This window comes from Cibotium barometz, chromosome 34 (assembly GCF_041138505.1).
Source record: "Cibotium barometz isolate CiBa-2024 chromosome 34, ASM4113850v1, whole genome shotgun sequence".
Taxonomy (NCBI): Eukaryota; Viridiplantae; Streptophyta; class Polypodiopsida; order Cyatheales; family Cibotiaceae; genus Cibotium; species Cibotium barometz.
The window spans coordinates 13436051-13454903 of record NC_141079.1 but is presented as its reverse complement, the minus strand read 5'-3'; positions in this window follow the sequence as shown (position 1 = coordinate 13454903).

Genomic DNA, 18853 nt, shown 5'->3' with positions numbered 1-18853 from the left:
TGCCAGCCAAAGTTCATCGCGCCACAAAGGTGTCGAAAATTGGTTCTGAGAATCTTGATCTTTAAATCTTGCAAAAGACCTATAGGCTTCGTGGTGGCTCCATCAGTAAGTTTCACAATCAATGTAGTGTAATCCATACAAGGTTTTCCCCATTTTTCCCAGCATTGTTTTAGTAACAATGCTTACTCCTGCTCCGCCATCTAGGATGGCACTGAATTGAAGTAGCTCATTAAGAGTTAGGGGCAATGCTGTGTTGAGTTCATCTCCTTCAAAATACTGCCTTAACTTGTTTACTTGGACTATGGGAACACCAATAATTCCATTTAATTATATGGATCCTTGCTCACCAGGGCTCGTTAGAACTTCCCAGTTCCACCTGTTCTTCCATTCTTTCTCCAAGCCTTCCTTCCATCCAATCCTTCAAATTTTTCCATAGACTCAGGCTACTTTGGAGTAAGGTGCCAATGGGAATCTAGACTTGTGAAGATAGAAAGAAGGAAAGACCTGTAATATCTCTAGGAATAGGTGTGGGTTCATGAATCTGGTTCTCCCTATTCAAGCTTGGACTTTTTAAGGTGTAGGGCATAGGGATATGAACTTCAGTGTCTGATCTTCTTGGGTGGTCGTCCCTCAAATTCTAAGATCCACCTAGGGACTGTCGTGGCTTTTGGGTGGTCTACCTCTCGGGGGATATTCTTGGGGATTGCATGGTGGTTGGGACTTCTATTAAGCTCATGGGTTTCCTCGGCGGGTGGTTTTAAGTTGGGCATAGAGGAACTTCCTGTAGTTTGAACTGCTTGAGGTTTCTCCTCTAATTGAACTTGAGAAGCACAATACAATGTACCTCAACCTAGCCCCATGAAGTGGCCCCTTGGGGAATCCTCAGGGTACCTGAAGTACCCTTGCCACCCCCAATTCTTCCACCAACCACCATTACCTCAAGTAACCCATGTTCACTAGTTGACCCTAACAGAAATCTTCAAAGAAGGTGAGGAGGGAGAAGCTATCAACAACACCATCTTTGAACCCACTGAGCCAAGCACCCACCTCCGCAAATCCTAAGTCACTACATGATGGAGGGTGTGCATATGTCTCTATATACATAGTAGCCGTGCCCTCACTTGCTGCTTCTAGTGACACCTCGAGGGACAAGACTTGAATAGCATGTCTAAACCACCACCTATGTAGTGCTATCACTATGCTGGATCTCATTGAATAGCTGAATGTCGAGTCAAGAAAGGGATGGATAGTACTCCTGTAAGTACCCTCACCTAAACTCCCTCCTTATACTACACAAGCTATGGGATAGACCATATGTACAAGGATTGTTAGACCACCACCTATGCAGTGCTATCACTATGGTGGATCTCACTGAATAGCTGAATGTCAATCAAGAAAGGGATGGCTAGTACTCCTACAAGTACCCTCACCTTAACTCCCTTATGCACAGGCTGTGGGATAGACCATATGTACAGGCTATGGGATAGACCATATGTACAAGGATTGTTCATTAAGAACATGTATAATGGGGAAGGGAAATGAAGCTAAACCTAGTAACACCATTAGCTTACTGAGTATACGGGATGCCTTCATCCGCACAGTGCCTCTAAATGTAGTCACTTGAATGTAAAGTAGAAGGAGAGTCGCAGCCCATGTTGCTACCACCAAAGCATCTACTTCGGAGAAGTAGGAAACATCAGGACACACAAGGATCTTATCTTCTAAAGAGGTTCTTGAATAGTCACGAGTAACTAGGCACTCTTGAAAGAAAGAGGCCACAAAGATCGGTAAAGGACATAGCTGTGTGATCATAAAAAGTGGGTTTGTCAAGGGGACAACTACCAATGTGTCATCTTCCTCATTTAAGAGAAGATACTATCAAGCAAGAGAGAAAATTGACCCCAATTGGCTGCCAAAGAAGTTAGCCAAATATCCAAACCCGACCAAGGAGAAGGGAAGGCTGAAGGCCACTTAAGAGTTGGCAAGGCTAGTGGTTGTCTCGGGTTAGGTGGCAAGGCCTGCAAAATAGAACCCTTTCTTGCGTAGCTCTTTGGTGGTAGCAGTTTGCGGTTTCATGATGATTGCCCCACCTTTGGCAATAAGCTTAATAGATAGTGGGTTGTGGTCTCAAAAGTGGTGTGGTTTTTGCTCTCTTTTATGTGTTAACATAGAGCCTAGATGCTTAATTTTTAGCATTCATACTAGGTAGCTTAATTAACAAGAAATTTCATTTTAAAAAAAATAACACTCTTGATTTTTGTAGTTTTTTACTGTTACATTGGTTTTTTTATTAGTGAAGTCAAGAGACAAAAATCATTAAAAATTAGAGTTTAAAGGGTAGATTAGGATCCATTGAGCACATATTCAAGATCTTCATGTTTAGGATACCCATACTGGACGATTTGGTCAAGAAAATTTATTAAAAACTTTCCAAAAAACAAATTTTGATTTTTTTTCAAAACAATACTTTTGGGTACAACCTATAAAATCATGCCCTTTCACGGTCGTAATTATCTTCGTGAGATTCCCATTGTGAATTTTGAGATAATGGGCCAAAAATAGTAACACCTTAGCTTATCTTGATTGACGCGATTCTGTAAATCACAATAAAAAGCAACGTGATTCTAAAGTCAGCAAAATTGGTGTGATAAAAAATCACAACGTACATACAAAACGTACATATTACAAATCACAATGTACAAGCGACGACGATTTTACAGTCATGAACAAAATCTACCAACACTGAAACTTCAAAATGGGTCGAGGAAAATATTGTGACACATCAGCTAAAGGATGAATCCCAAAATCAAAATAGAAACATCAGCTAAAGGATGAATCCCAAAAATCAAAATAGAAACACGGAGATACACAAGCCTCCAACCAACCAAAGGGTCAACTAAAGAAAAGGCATCTAGAACCTCAGAAACCAAACAAAACCAAGGACAAGAAAAAGGTAGAGGTCAAAACAAGCTCAAATGAGGATAGGAAAATCAAAATAGTCTCAACACAAAGGATCTCAAGTCAACTCATAATGTGGGAACATCCCGCTGCACAAGAAACGGCATGTGAAACTACTGATGTTGATAGCAAAAAACAAGTTTCTTTTAAGGTGACTGAGAGGCAGCTGCTCGAGGGGGGACACAAACAAAAACCTAAAATAAATCGAAAAACAAGGAATTAAAAGTGCGTTCACCCTTCCAACCCATGAAGAAGAATTGACTCCAACTGATAATTTTGAGGGTGAAACATGGGAGAGCACGTTGAGAATGGTTGAATGGTGGACCAAGTCACCCGTTGACTCCTCCCCATCGATTTCCCAAATGTTCATACTAGAGAAACAAGACCAACCATAGGATTATCAAATTTTCCTTTCAAAATGAGAAAAATTTGCCAAATGAAACTCAACCTCAGAGACAAGCTAACTAGAGAGAACCTAATGGGGCTTCTCTTTGGGCTAGGGAGTGGGAGTGGTTGTGGCAGTTTGGGCATCCTATTGGGCTGCGTGGAGCTACCTGTTAAAGTTTAGTGATGGCATGCAGGTTATCGGCGATGAGGGTGCACTCCCAGTCCTCCAAGAAGGCTTGCAGTTGGGTGTTGGCAAAGGAGGGCTGCTTGGAGGTCCTATTGGGTTTGTATTTGGTCAACTCGGGCTAGGAGCATGCAGATTAGATGGTAGTTACCTGCTCATGCTACCTCTATATAAAATCTGTCATACATGGATGTGAGAAGCTCCCCGGTAAGGTTAGAGAAGCCTTCGATGAAGTCCGTCATGGACATGAGGAGCTCCTTTTGATCAGGTTAGAGAAGCCTTTGGTGAAGTTGGGGAGTGTGTCATGGGAGGACCTGATCCCTTTAAAGAAGGCATGTTGGGATCACAAACATTTGGCTTGTACCCAAGTGAAGGGTATCCATGGTATGGTGGTGGGATATGGTGGTGGGATGTAGAGGGTAAGGTTGATGACCCTTATTTTGAGTGAGTTGGTGAGGGAGAAGGAAGGAACTCGCCATTGGAGCTAGGTGTTAGGAGCAGGTTCCTCTTCGAGAAACTAGGATGTATGGCAAAGCTCCTCTTCTTTTGCTACTTTTCAACGTACCTCCTTCTCCACTTGGGGATCGTGATGGTGGCGCTTGGAGGGGGTTGTGGCTAGTGAAGGCTGTGGTTCAGGGATAGTGGGAGGGATGGTGGTGTTTCCCTAGAGATAGATAGGGTGGGGAAACTCCTCCCATCCAGATGTGTGGTAGAGGACTTTGGTGAGGAGCGAAGAGGCAACTAGCTTGTGTTATGGGCTACCACACCTCCCAAGAGAGGGAACATAATGCATTCACCTAAAGGAAGAGCAATAGAACACAATTGTCATAGGGAACTTACCAATACTTCGAACTTAAGTCCCTTGAGGCCTCCAAGCTCACTTGTTAAGCTCCAACCCTCCAAGCTCCACCTCCATGCTGTCACCATAGAGTTGCTCACACCATCGCATAAGGCAATCACTCTCTCTCACTCTCCCACACAAGCATGAAACGCATAGAAGAGGCACAGATGCTAGAATTCTCTTTCTCAATCTCTCTCGAGACACAAAGAAGAGCTCTCAATAGCACAAAGGGGGATTGTAATTTTTCATTATGAGAAAATGCCTTATATACATTTGGCCCTCATTCACACTTGGGCACCCAAAACTTACTTAACTAAGGCCTTGGGTGGCCAATATCTCATAATGTACAACTTTTATAGTACCTTTTCATGACACTTATTAATGTCCTTAATTGGAGGAGCATACTTGTTAATCCAAAATGGGATTAACATCCCCCCTACCTGATGTAGGTTTTGTCTATAGAACCTGTTACACCGAGGTCGAAAGACCTGGTCACCGAACACATGACGGTAGATGTTTCGGCGTGATTGAAGCTTTTTGAGGGTTCTTCTGAATGCTGAGTGTGAATGCCAAAACCCGGTGTCCACCATGTCCTCGAATGTAACATGCATGTATGCAGGAAGACACCGTGGAGGCGATGATAGTACAGCATCATATCCCTGTCAGATGGACCTTGATTTATGTCGAATTGCATTTGTTCAGCTTCATATCCATCATATGGCTCTTTGGGTTGATCAATCAGGGCCACGAGCAATTTTAAGAATCTAACACTAGCCACTATTGTTGGGTTCGGGATACAATGCCATGCTTGTATCCAAGTGAGCATCTGTTTTCTTTGCTCTTGTATGTCTGTAAAGGTTGCTGGCATGAAGATTGGGATGTTGTAACAGACATGTGAGTCGCACTACCGGGCCTCTTGAAACTCCAGTGGAGTCCATCTTCTCTTTAGTGGCATGTACAATGGGTCAACTCGTTGAGTTGGTGGCACACACATATAGACATGGCTGTATTCTGGAATTGTTTAAGAATTCCTTTCTCTGGTCCGGCTGTATTCCAAAATCCTCTAACTTGGGATGTGCATCATCGGTGATGATAGTTGCATAGCCCCCTCATGTGTGGACTAGATGAGCTTTCCTCCACCTACAAAAGCAATAACTGATCATGACGATAACTATTCAGATTTCCAGCAGATCGACCAATTGTGGATTGGCTAATTTTGTCTGTCATGCCACATTAGATCACAATGTATTCTCTCCATCCAAAGGGATTAGTTCTTCTAAATTTCGGCAAGGTGCTCGCCGTAGAGGGTATGGTACATAATGCTGTTTTGTCGGCGTGACCTCGGAGTAGGCCTCGGGTAGAATTCTTCGAGTTGGCTCAAATGGTGTTATTTGCATTAACACCTTGAACATCAACTTCGTCTTTAGCAATGGATTGCCAGCTCAAATGAAGCCTTCATATTTTGCACTAGACAATGACTCCAAAACTGTATCATTAGTAAAAGCTTTAATATTGTCTTGGGGGCAGTATGGCATACCACATGAGGTTACCGTTGGGGAGATGGGTGAGGTGCCAGTATCTCCTCGGGGGTGAGAGGGTTAGTGGGAAAATCTATATAAAGAGGAATGAGAGTAGAAAAGATGCAGTCGGCGGCCTGAGACTTGTTAGTAGGTGGGGCATTAGGATAGGGATTAAGTAGTTTACTAGTGACATTAGAATATACTGGGTAAGTGGAGATGGAAGATGAAGATGGTATCTTTTCCCGACCATGACTTGAGTTGGGGGGTGAGTGGCTAGCTTTGTGAGATTTCATAAAATCTTAAAGGTCAGGGATATCCTCAGGATTTATGTTAGGATATTCAATATGGGTGGCATCAAAAGTGTAAAGTACACTAGTTAACATGGATTCTAAATGTTTGTAGATATTATAGTATAGTTTTAGAATTCCGAAGGGTGATATAAAGAAGACTCACATAAGTTTAAATGTCGGTGAGTATTGTAGACTTCTAGCCACCCATGGCTAGAAGACTTCTAGCCACCCATGTCGGTGAGGATTGTAGACTTCTAGCCACCCATGGCTTATAATCCATTGATAACTTTGTGCTACCACCTCGTAGCTGGCCGGTGTCTCGGGAATATCATTTGGAACAAATAAGTCTAATTTTTTGACACTATTGTTCATAAGTTTAGAGTTTTGTAGTATCCGACACCAACTACGAAGGTTTAACACAATAGGGTGTGATGGATAAAAGTAGATATCCTATGGATTAGGTAATACTATATCTCCCCGTAAAATTCCCATTATGATAGTGGGGTTAGCATCATGCTCAATATTCCACTTAATGAGGGTTATTTCACCTAAGCCTAGGTCCTCAGATAGATTTATATCATATTGAAGTAAGGAGAGGGTTAGTGTAGACAAAAATAGAGTAAGAGTTTGAGGAGGGGCCCGAGGGGTTACTGGTGGCAACTGACCTAATTCCAAGGCTCGCTCAAGGAGTAGGCACATTTCATCCACCGGTACGCTCTTATCTTTGACTGCGGTCCTGTATTGCCAATTGGCATTCCAATTCTTGTAGACGGAAGTCATTGGTGTTGAGGAGGTTTGATATGGCTGTTTCATGGACCATCCGTGCAGCATCCAACTCATCGAAGCGCCTTGTTGCGTCCTCTTGGGCACGTTTGGTAGTAGCCTCTCTTTCTTAAGCCTTTGTGATTCTCTGAAGTCTTTCAGCAGCTAGTCTTTGGCTGTCTTTTAACTGTTGGGGGGGTGACTTGTGCCATTGCCTCTGAGTGTGCTATCTCCATTCTTTGCATGGTTCCCATAGCATTGGCAATACACACAATACTATTATTATCTAGGCATCAACATTGGATACTTTGTACTTATATGATGTTAACATGTTGCACACCAAACCATATCTCTTCACACAGAATAGATGTGGGTGTTTTATTTTAAGTGTAGGGTTGGGGTTAGTCTTGAGGTTGGTTGTGGTTGTCCCTACCACCACTGGCCTAAACAGTTTAGCAGATTCTCTACCAACTTGTCCATGCTCATGTCCTTGACTGAGACTCTAGCTAGTGTTGCTTGGGCATGCTTGGCCCACAACCAAAATGATGAGGCTTTGGATGATGTATCGCATATCTCTTGGTCTGGGTGGACAAGTTCTACATCCTTTTTCTTGGATATTGTTGTCTACTAGTAGGTCTATTGGCTCGTAGGGCAGCACTCATCATAGATATAGTGCCTAGACCTATAGAGATGGTCATGAAGCCTCTTGCTCTTAATATCATTATAAATCAATCGATATGATAAGTTATCCACCACCAGTCTTTTGTGGGTGTTACATCTATGCGGAGATACTTGGCTCTTGCTCTTAAGATCGATCATAAATTAATTGATAAGACATCTGCCAATCTTTTATGGGTGCTACATCTTATGTGGAGATACTTGGCTTTAGTAATGTAGCCCCGCATGGTTTCTACCTCATCTTGCTTAAGGTTTAAATCTATGCAATGGGGCTCTATCTAGCTATATGGTGGACGATAATCCCATAATGAATGTATGTCTCGAGATCTCTAGCTAGCCTTTTTAAGTGGGTTTAGTGAGTTAAAACATTTGGATCTTGGTGGGATCATCAATCCATCCCATACTTCATAATTTTGATCGAACATCTCTAGGTAGTATTGAATGTGATCTCCAGCTCCATTAGATTTGGTCATCATCCTTGAGATATGAGATTAGCTTGGTTTTGCCCAACTTTGAGCCTCTAGGTGCTATGTTGGTTGTAACCTCCCTCCGTATTTCAAACTGTTGGAGTATGCATAGGTGGAAGCGTAGACAAAACAAGAGAGAGAAAGGAGCAAAGGAGATAGAGAGCTTGTGGCAAGATCACCTATTTTAATAGCATGAAGCATTACAATGGGGAAATAGCCATCAAGAAGAGTGTTGCACTTGTGATTGGATTGGTTACATGAAGTGAATATGAGAGACCCCTTTTATAGTGTACTGAGGAAGTGGATGACTACTCCTAGAAACATGCCGAAAGCCCATGCTTGAGCTGTATGTAAGGAACTTGCAGGTGTGGTGCCGCAGTGCATATAGATGATGAAAGCCCATAAAATAGGCATTTCCCAAATACACATGGATGCACAATTTCTAACACCCCCTCTGTATCTCATAGTGTGCAAGAGTTTGAAGAAGATAAGCTGATGAAGATGTAACCATGGACCCTCCAGTACCGTTAGGTACTAAAATCACCTCAGAGAGAGCACCTGCCAACTTGTTTCATTGAAAAAAATGCCACTATAAACATCAAGAAACTTTGCTTGGCTCTGAATTCCCACACAAGTGTGCACTAAAATCCAAGAATAAGATGATAAGCCACTGGACATAGCCGGGCCATTATCCCCAACAGTGGACTACTGTGAACACATCACGTCCCAAAATCCATGAACAATGAACTTGGAAGAGATCCTATCCACTATACCAAAGATGACCATTTCTTGTCAGATTTTAAATGCTTGGAACTTCGACTCACGGTTTCCGTGCACTAGATAATGAAGCTGCTACCAACCCCCTCTCCCGCCCACAAGCCTCGTCTGGTGGAAGCACATTGGGAAAATTGCATGTATACTAGAGAAGTACATCGTCTTGGTCCTCCCGAGCTAGAAGCACCTTAAGAGCCCTAGATGTGTTACTAGAAGTATCTGAGTCATTGCCATGTGTTGTGTCTTTCCCCTTATTTTGAGATGAAGAGTTGCCCTTGGTCTTGTCCTTCTTCTTGAACAAACATCCTTGGGCAGATGTCTTCTCTTCCCACATGAGAAGCAACAACTCCGACCTTTCATCTGAAATGAAGTAAGTGCTTGATTTGACCAGTAAGAGACACCTTGATCTTACCTTGAGAAATGACGCAAGACGGACTCTTCTTCCAAGAGAAGGGAGCTAAGGTCATCAAAATTCAATTGAGTGGTTATGACCTGGCACCTTAAAGCTCAAGAAACCACATCATACTCTAGGGGAAGCTTGGTGAGGAGATAAGTGCACCCAACTAAGCAGAGGATAAAGCAACACCTATTGCCATTAAACTAGTCATGGATAACCTTGGCCTTCATGAGAAAGGAATGCATAGATCTGCCAGCATGAAATAACAGGCTATAGAGTTGCCCTTGCAAAGTAACTACCCGCATTGATGAATCTTGAGTAAAGAGATCCTCCAATTTGGACCATACTTGACTGGTAAGAGTTTGCACGGCCATAATCCTTTGTAATGGTCCACATAAGCATTGAATGTGCCTTCGAATCACAATTCTCCTAGTCTTGTAATTCTGTAAGGAATTCATCCTCTTGATTGTGAGTCCACCTCCTTGAGTTTTGAGGATGCTCAAGTTCCTTCTCACTACTCTGAACAATCTCCCATAAACCCTTATGGATGAACTAGATCTACATATTCAGCTTCCAATGGGCATATTTGGTTCCATCCAACTTGTCATCCTTGTTCGTACAAGGGGGAGCCATATCCACAACAACAAAGTACATAAATCTTAACACTCCAAGAATCCTCTCTTGAGCACTCTCCAATGAAGCAAGGAACCAGGACCAATTATCCCCCTCTTAAATCTGAGAGAGAAAGAGGCTGGACATTAGCCAAAAAATTCACCAAAAACACCCAACCAAAGGGAGGTGAAACCAAGGAAGAAGCAGAGTTATTGGGGCAACGTGTTAGGTTGCATCACATGCAAAGAGAACACCTTCCATCGCACTCCATGCAGTAAAAATAGAGAAAATATCTCTTTCATTGTGATCAAATACTGAAAAACAGCACTAAGAAGCTTGCCGAGATGATGCTTGGCACAAAGCAGTAGTAGGAGGGCAGCCCGGGGAAGTGAAACGTTGATAAAGAAGAGCACTCGGAGCAAAAAATGCAGCTATGTTGAGAAAAGTGTAGCCACTATGTTGAGAAAAATGCAACCACTATTTGAATCTCCAGAAAACGCATCAGAAGGAGAAGATACAGTCACCTTCAGGAGCCAAAAATGCATCTAGCAGATGAAGAAGACATAGTCGTCCCAGGAGCTAGAAATGCAGCCAGCAAATGAAGAAGACACAGTCTTGCAATGTAGAATTCAGCCATGTGCCTAAGCGATTGTTACCATGTTGGAGTATGCATAGACAAAACAAGAGAGAGAAAGGATCAAAGGAGATAGAGATCTTGTGGACAAGATCACCTTTTATAATAGCCTGAAGCTTTACAATGGCAATAGCCAACAAGAAAAGTGTTGCACTTGTGCTTGGATTGGTTACATGAAGTGAATATGAGAGACCCCTTTTATAGTGCAGTGAGGAACTGACTAACTGCTCCTAGAAATAGGCCGATAGCCCATGACTTACTAAAATAGGAGAAAATAGATAAAATCCTATAAAATAAGCATTACCCAAATACACAGAGATGCAAAATTTCTAACACAAACGCCATCCTTAACACATCTTTTGCATATTCACGTGGTGGTGGAGGAACATAAGGAGATAGTTGCACGAGACTTTCTATTTAATGATACGTGATACCTTACCCTATGGCGTTAGGCTATGCAGTTTCCAATGGCACTTGTCCTCTACCCACCTAGCTTTGAGGCTATAGACACTGCTTTGACTGAGAACACATTTTACATAAATGCCCTAATGGATCCCTTTATAATAAGGTAGTCCTTGACATTAGCTCATTACCCTTCTCTATGTTCCCTATACTATTCCTCGTCCAAACAAAGGAGAGCTGGAACTTGGTTTTGTGGTAAAAACACTTCTATAGTGGGCTCCTAGAGCAAGACTCATGCTTCTTACACTATATGCGCTTATATTTGTGTGTACTGGAAAACATTCATCCCTGCTAGTACATTAAAAGAAACATGTCTTATTTGCAGTTGTTCGACTACTTGCTAGCCATGGTCTACCTGGGATAAACCTAGCTCAAGAATCGACACCAAATGTTTGAAAGATTGTGGAGCTATGCCTAAAGATAGGGCGATTAAACACCTTCTTCACATGAAATTTAAGGTGCTATTTATAGAGCCATTTGGTGAATCCAAAGTTCGAAGGACCATGGGGCTCTTGTTTCTAGGTGTTCCACTATTCCTCTACTCACATCTATATTTTGTTAGTTCATTTCTTCTCGAAGCTCCTCACTTGTTGAGGTGAAGGAGTCTAACCTTCATAACTGATGATCACTTTATCGAGTGCTGGTTGTTTGGCTAGGACCGAAGGCTTGGTGGGTTTAAGGAGGTCTAGTTTGATGCATTGGTGGGTTTAAGGAGGTCTAGTTTGTTGAGGTGAAGGAGTCTAACCTTCATAACTGATGATCACTTTATCGAGTTGCTGGTTGTTTGGCTAGGACCGAAGGCTTGGTGGGTTTAAGGAGGTCTAGTTTGATGCATTGCAATAATTATCATTTCCAATAATTAGTTTGGATTGGGTTCACATCAAAGGAGGTCCCTATGGTGCTTCAGGATCAAGTATGAGACTGGTCTTAGATAAGTTTTTTTTTAATAAACATGTTTATTGCTAAGCTCACGTGTCTCGGTTCATGCCTCTAGGCTCGCATCTCAAGCTCAAGCATATAGGTTCATGCCTGCAAGTTCACATGTCTGGGATCACGTATGTAGGTTCACGTCTCTAGGCTCATGTCTCCAAGCTCATACCTCTAGACTCATGTCTCTAGGATCTCATGTCTAGGCTCACATATATAGGCTTACATATCCAAGTTCACGTATGTAGGCTCATGTCCTTTTTGTATGAACTAGGCTCACATCCTTCCCTAGTGTGAAATAGGCCTATTTGGGACATAAAAATCTAAGAATAGGGTCTATTCACTTAATAATTATACTTAATTTTCCAATAATTATGAAGGATAAGAATTTTTCTTGGAATTATAGCTAGTACCAGATTGTACGATAAGAATATTTTTCAAGGACACGAGTAGGTGTACCCGTACGAGTTTTATGGTTATAATAATTAGTATGTACTGTATTAGGTATACATATCTTTAGGCTCATGTCTATAGTCTCACGTGTTGAGTCATGTGGCTAGACTCATGGCTCACATCTCCAAACTCACGGCTTACGTTTATAGGCTCATGTGTCCAGACTAGCGTCTTTTTTGCGTGAGACTATGGGCTCACGTCTCTCCTACCCACCGAGAGCTGGTTTGCACCGAGAGTTGGTTTGGCTTGAATTTTGGTGGTCTTTATGAATTCTTATTTGGGACATAAAAATCTAAGAATAGGGTCTATTCACTTAATAATTATACTTAGTTTTCCAATAATTATGAGGTTTGGCCTCTATTACTAGTTCTTAAGTAACTATGCACACTAACTATTACTAGTTCTTAAGTAACTATGCACACTAAGTCCATAAACTTTTCGTGTTTAACATTAAGCACATGTAGGGAGAGCTCTTAATTCTTAGATGAAGCTAAGAAAGATAGTCCTTTGTGATGGTTCCTCTCTCACAAAAGGCGATAAAAGAAGAAGCTAATGTAAGAGGGAGACCTATAATCACACCTATTTAAAAAAGCATCTATCAAGTAAGTAAGAATACAAAAGCATACAAGCAAGAAAGAAGAGGGAAGAAGGAGAGCTCACAAGTAAACTATCATAAGAGAATGTATTGTTTATTGTAAAAAATGACTTATATACAAGTGACTAGTTTTCACATTAGGCTAGTCAAACTTAAAAATGGTTTGGCCTCTATTACTAGTCTTAAGCAACTATAAACACCAAGTCTGTAAACTTTCCCTATTTGAGATTAAGCACATGTAGGGATGCTTTATATGTTCTAGTGCCATTTTACAAAATATTGCCCATTTGCATGGGTAAGATGGCAAAGCACCTTATGATAGGTCAGTCGAGCAAAACCATGTTAACCTATGGAATAGTTAACATGGTTAACAGTGCTAATCAAACATGGTGGAGATGCCCAGAAAGCCATTGACAAAGCTTTCTGCTTGAAAAGTGATCATTCACAACCTAAAAGCTACCTCGACTCTGTAATACTTTCATTCTTCTTTGTTGACATTACCATACTTTAAACAAGCAAGTTGAATAGCCATCAACACTTCAAAAAGAGGCTCAAAAGTGCTCAAATCCATTTTGCCATGTCTAAGTGCATGCTTTATCTATGTTCTTACCAACCTAGGTGCCCTAAATTCTTCCATTCTCATAGTTGGATAACCTAATCTCATTCCCAACTGCCTTATTGGCTAGCCTGGTTACACATCAACCACCAATTCCCTATCTCAAATCATGTGTAGGAATCAAAGAAATAAGAAGAAAAAGTGTCAAATAAAGTAGTGTATTGGAGTTTTTTCACTGGACAAACCTTTTGTACGAGCTCACCTTTTGCCCAATGCCCATGTATGCCACCTACAATATCCATGGGCCCTACACATGTAATAGACTCATAGGTACTATTTTTTCATAAACTTGTATTGAGCCTCATCACCAATAGTCATTCAAGTACATTTTTGGATGGGAGGACCATGATAGATGCTAGCCTAGCCCATGGTATAACCCATTGTTTGGACCTTCCCCAAATCATAGCACAAACCTTTTGTGGTCCATTCTTTGACCACATGATCCATTTAACCCACCTTGTCTGTATCCCAGTTCTCGTCCCATTGACACTACCAAATCCCTCATCAAGCTAGAGAGGCCACCTAGGTTCATTATAGCTATGGGCACAACCTTGTATAAAGTCCACTGCCATGCCTCTAACACTCTATTGATCTTGACTCCCTAAGAAACAAGATGTTAAGTAAATGTCAAAAAAAGTAGCAAAAAGAGTCAAAGAAAGTAGTTGTGTTAGAGAAGTCCTTATGTTGGAGAAGTGCATCCACATGGGTATACCTTGCGCCTCTTGCCCATGCACGTCACCTGTATATTTCACCATGGGCATCACAAATTTTTCACTTCTTGCATCTCATGTCATGCCCAAACACATGCACCCTAGAATTCCTAGTAGGTGATTGTGGCTCTGGGATCGTTTCGATCCAAGATGGTAGAGCGATCCCACTTTATGGGCTACCCAAAGCTTCCCATCACTTTATCTTGCATCTAGCTATGGATTAGTCTTGAACTAACCATATAACCTTGGCTGTGATAACTCCATGGTGTATTTTATACCATCTGCAGCATCCACTTCTTGGCAAAGTAGCTTATCCACACCATCTACAGTATCCACTTCTTGGCAAAGTAGCTTATCCACACCGAGTTAGGTGATGCGAGGACGCAATCACCATTAGGAAGGGGCTATGTAAACCACTTTGTTGGTTAGCATGGTTTCACTCGCTCGACCTACCGTAAGGTGATTTTCCATCTTACCTGCGTAAATAGGCACTTAACTTTTGTAGATGGTGCTAGAATATATAAAGCAACCTTACCATGAGCTTAATGTTAAATAGAGAATGTCTACGAATTTAGTATACATAGTTGCTTATTACGACTAGTAATAGAGGCTGAACCATTTTTAAGTTTTGGGGCTGAGCTAGTGTAAAAACTAGTCACTTAGATATAACTCGTTTTTGACAACAAGCAATACACAATCATTTCCTTGTAATAGTTTGCTTCTGAGCTCTCCCTCTTCCCTCTTCTTGCTTGTATGGTTTGGAGGAATCACCTATATTTCTCGACAAGGGACTTTTCTAATTGAGCCTCAAGGAGGCACTAGGATAGCTATTCATCATGGAAATTGTAGGTGAAGCCCCAAGAGAGTCACTCTACTCTTATTACCCCAAGAGTCTATAATTAGGGAGTAGGAGTCTCACACTATACACATGAGTACCATGCCTTCTATCTTTCTAGTTAGTCTCATCAAGCCAACTAACCTCTATGTGAGAGGGTTTCCCTTGAGATTGTGTCTTACTCCAATTGGGAAGCTTATAACTAAGTATTCTATTGGTGTCGATTAAATGCAAAGTGGAAAGGTGTGATGTTGATAGCCACCTTATAGGTAGTGTGGTAGGCCCATCAACAAGTAGACTGCAACTTGTGCACTCCCAATCACTTTTGGATGCCTCTACCACCTTTGTGAAAATGGTGCACATCTTATTTGTGCTCTCAGCTCGACTATTCACTTGTCGGTAGTAAGGTGTCAACTTTCTATGCACCACAAGGAATTATTTAAGTAATAACTCCACCACTTCGTTTATAAAATGTGTACCATGATGGTTCACTATTTCTAGTGGCCAACCAAAACGCGTAATCACATTTTCCTAGAGGAACTTGGAAATAGAACTTGTGTTAGCTTTCAATGTAGCTTTGGCCTTAGCCCACTTCATGAAATAGTTGACAACTATGAGGAAGCATGCTTGGGTTCCCTTAGCAACCGTTGAGCTAATGGGACCCACAAAGTTGAAGCCCTATTTTTCAAATGATTGTTTCAAACCCATGGGGGTTAAGGACATATGATCCTTCTCTTAGACAATGGTGAACCTTTGGCATGCATTGTAATGTTTGACAAATTTATCTATGTCTCCAAATACTCTAGGCCACCATATCCCATCTTGGAGAACCTTATGGGCTATCATATACTTTGCCTATGCCAAATGGGCTTACTAAAGAACGATGGAGATAAATTCACCTTCATGAATGTATTTTCTCATGATTCTATCTTAACACTTTTTGTAAAGCATTCCTATTATCAATTGGCCACCTCTTAATGAGGCATCCTTCTTGATGAGACACAATCAATTACAAACTCGTCAATTAATGTCTTCACTCCATTCGAGTATATAGTCAATGTAAAATAATGGTGCATTGGAAGGATCATATTTCACTCCTAGAGGGGATTCTCCATTTGGAATTCTAGAAACATGAATTGATATAGACATTCATGGATTCCTTTCACACACGGGATGGTGAAGTCAAATTCCAAAAGAATGAGCAACCATCCTAGTGATGCTCCTTGTGGTGCAAGGCTTATTCACTAAATAAGGAACTACTTGAAGAAAATAAACTTTATATCCAAGAGGTAAAATCTATACTTTCTTATGGTGTACACCATAGCTATACCCCCCCCCCCTCTCTCTCTCTCTCTCTCTCTCTCTCTCTGGTTCTACAATTGCATTCAACATCATTAAGTTTATGGCTAGAAAAGGTCACACTAGGGAAGTTCACGTTGTGCTTCCCTGGCTATGCCAACACACAATAAGAAATGTTAAAGCATTGATATGTAATATCTCTAGATCCTTATGGTTATTCACAAAAGCATTGATATGTAATGCCAACACACATCCAACACAATAAGAAATGTTAAAGCATTGATATGTAATATCTCTAGATCCTTATGGTTATTCACAAAAGCATTGAAAGATGGTGGGAGCATTAGTCAAGCCACTTTTTGAGATTAACACACACTTTAAGATTTCCATTCTCTTCTTGGGAATGATCATTACAACCACTTGGCATGCTTAATCTCATACACAAATCCTGCATTAATGAGCTTGTCTATCTCTTCTTTGTTGACTATTTATTCATACTTGGGATTCATGTGGTAGGATCTCTATTTTGATGGGTTTGCACCTTCATAGAGAGGTATGGTGTGCTTTACCACTTCCAAAAGGTGTGCTTTACCAGCTTCATGGAGAGGGATGGTGTACTTTACTACTTTTGGAAAATATCTTGAAATTCTTTGAGCAAGGCTACTAATTCTTCTTCTTGCTTAGTGGTGGGTGTGAGGTCTTTGGCAATAAATACCAACTTAGGTTCTTCACTAGGGCCAACAAGATTTACTTCTTTGACCTTGGAATGGCATCATAAGAGATACAAGGCTCTCTGCCTAGGCTTCTCTAAGCCTTCTTGCCATCTACCACTCTCTTCCCAATGTTGTAGGACTTAAAAGTATTTGGGCACTTACCTCACATCTTCCTCTTGAGGATCTACGAGCTCTTTGAGTTTAGCTTCCTTCTTTGCCTTAACCTTGACTTTGTTGAGCTTACATCTAGCATAACTAGGTAGAGCTTAGCTTGCTTGGAGCTTGTGGGCTCCTTTATCTTAGTGTAAAAGGTGATCTTTCCATTAGTGTAGGCATCATGTGAATGCATGACCTCAACATAGTAAGGCCAATAAAGATCCATCTCAATGGGGAGAAGATACTTCTTAGGATTTCTATATGGCTTTCTCCTTCTTGTTTGGCCAAGTGACTATAGGTAATATGGAGGTTGCTCCTTCTACACAGGATCGCAGAGATGAATCACTAACTATCCCACTAGTTCAAAGTTAATGTTTCCAGGGTTCTACACTAAGCATAAACAAAGAGTCACTAGATGAATCAGTGGATACCCATCTAGTTCAAAAATTCTACACTAAAAGCATGAACAAGGAGGTTATTTTCATCCAATCCACTCTTGCAAACCTTGTTCCAAGATTTTATAAAAGAGTATCCATGGTTTGCCAAGACATGAATTTAAATTAACCTCATAGTCATTAGGCTTTAGAAGAGGCTCATAGTCTTTATTCTCATCTTCACTATCCAACAACTTGTAACATTTAGATATGAACATTTATACATTGTTGACAAAGAAATTCAGAAAATTATGTTAGACTTGTTGGGCAAGAATTCTTTGATGCATGGGATGAGTCGGCCATGTTTTCAAATCAATTTTCAAGGTTTGGTTACCCTTGTATATGTCATGGGTTTCCTATTTATGAACTAGACTTATGTATCTTGCATATAAGTCCTTCTATGATGATCATAATGTATGACCCTCTTATTTAAAAATCCATTAGCATGAATGTGTGGTGGAAGCTTAGTTTCAAGGTCTTAATCTTCGTATCTTATAGGCCCAATGTTTTAGCTATGTTCTTGTTGGTAAGCTTGACCCCACGAGGCTTTTTCTAAAATCCTTAGTGATTATGCTGACACCAATAGCACCATCCAAGATCATGGAGATCATCGTTACCTTATAAATGATAAGTAACACTGGTCTCCCACAAAGTTCATAAAGACCATCGTTAATGACAAGTAACATGACATTTAATTTGTCACTTTCAAAATAGTTATTTATGGACACTTTTGGATGTCCTTTGGTTTCGGTATGGTTTGAGAGTGCTCCATGTGGCATGGCTCATCCTCCTCCTCTTTAATTTCACCTATGTGTGAGCTCTTAAGATTCCCATTTTTCCATTAGTAGGATAAGTCTCTCCAAAGTTTAGAATTTCCATTAGTAGGCTAAGTCTCTCCAAAGTTTAGAATTTCTTTGCAAAAGAGAAGTTGTTGGGACTCAAACTTCCAAGAATAAGAAGGTTACGAGGCTTGATATATCTCACAGGGGGAAGTATTTACACTCACTTAGCTCACACTCACTTGAAGGTGTGCTTGGACACCAATATATAAGGGATGTGTAAACTACTAATAAGTGTACCCTAGGAGGTAGTGCCTCTGAAGGGGATGAAATGAAGTCCACCTTAGAGAGACTGCTATTACTACGATGA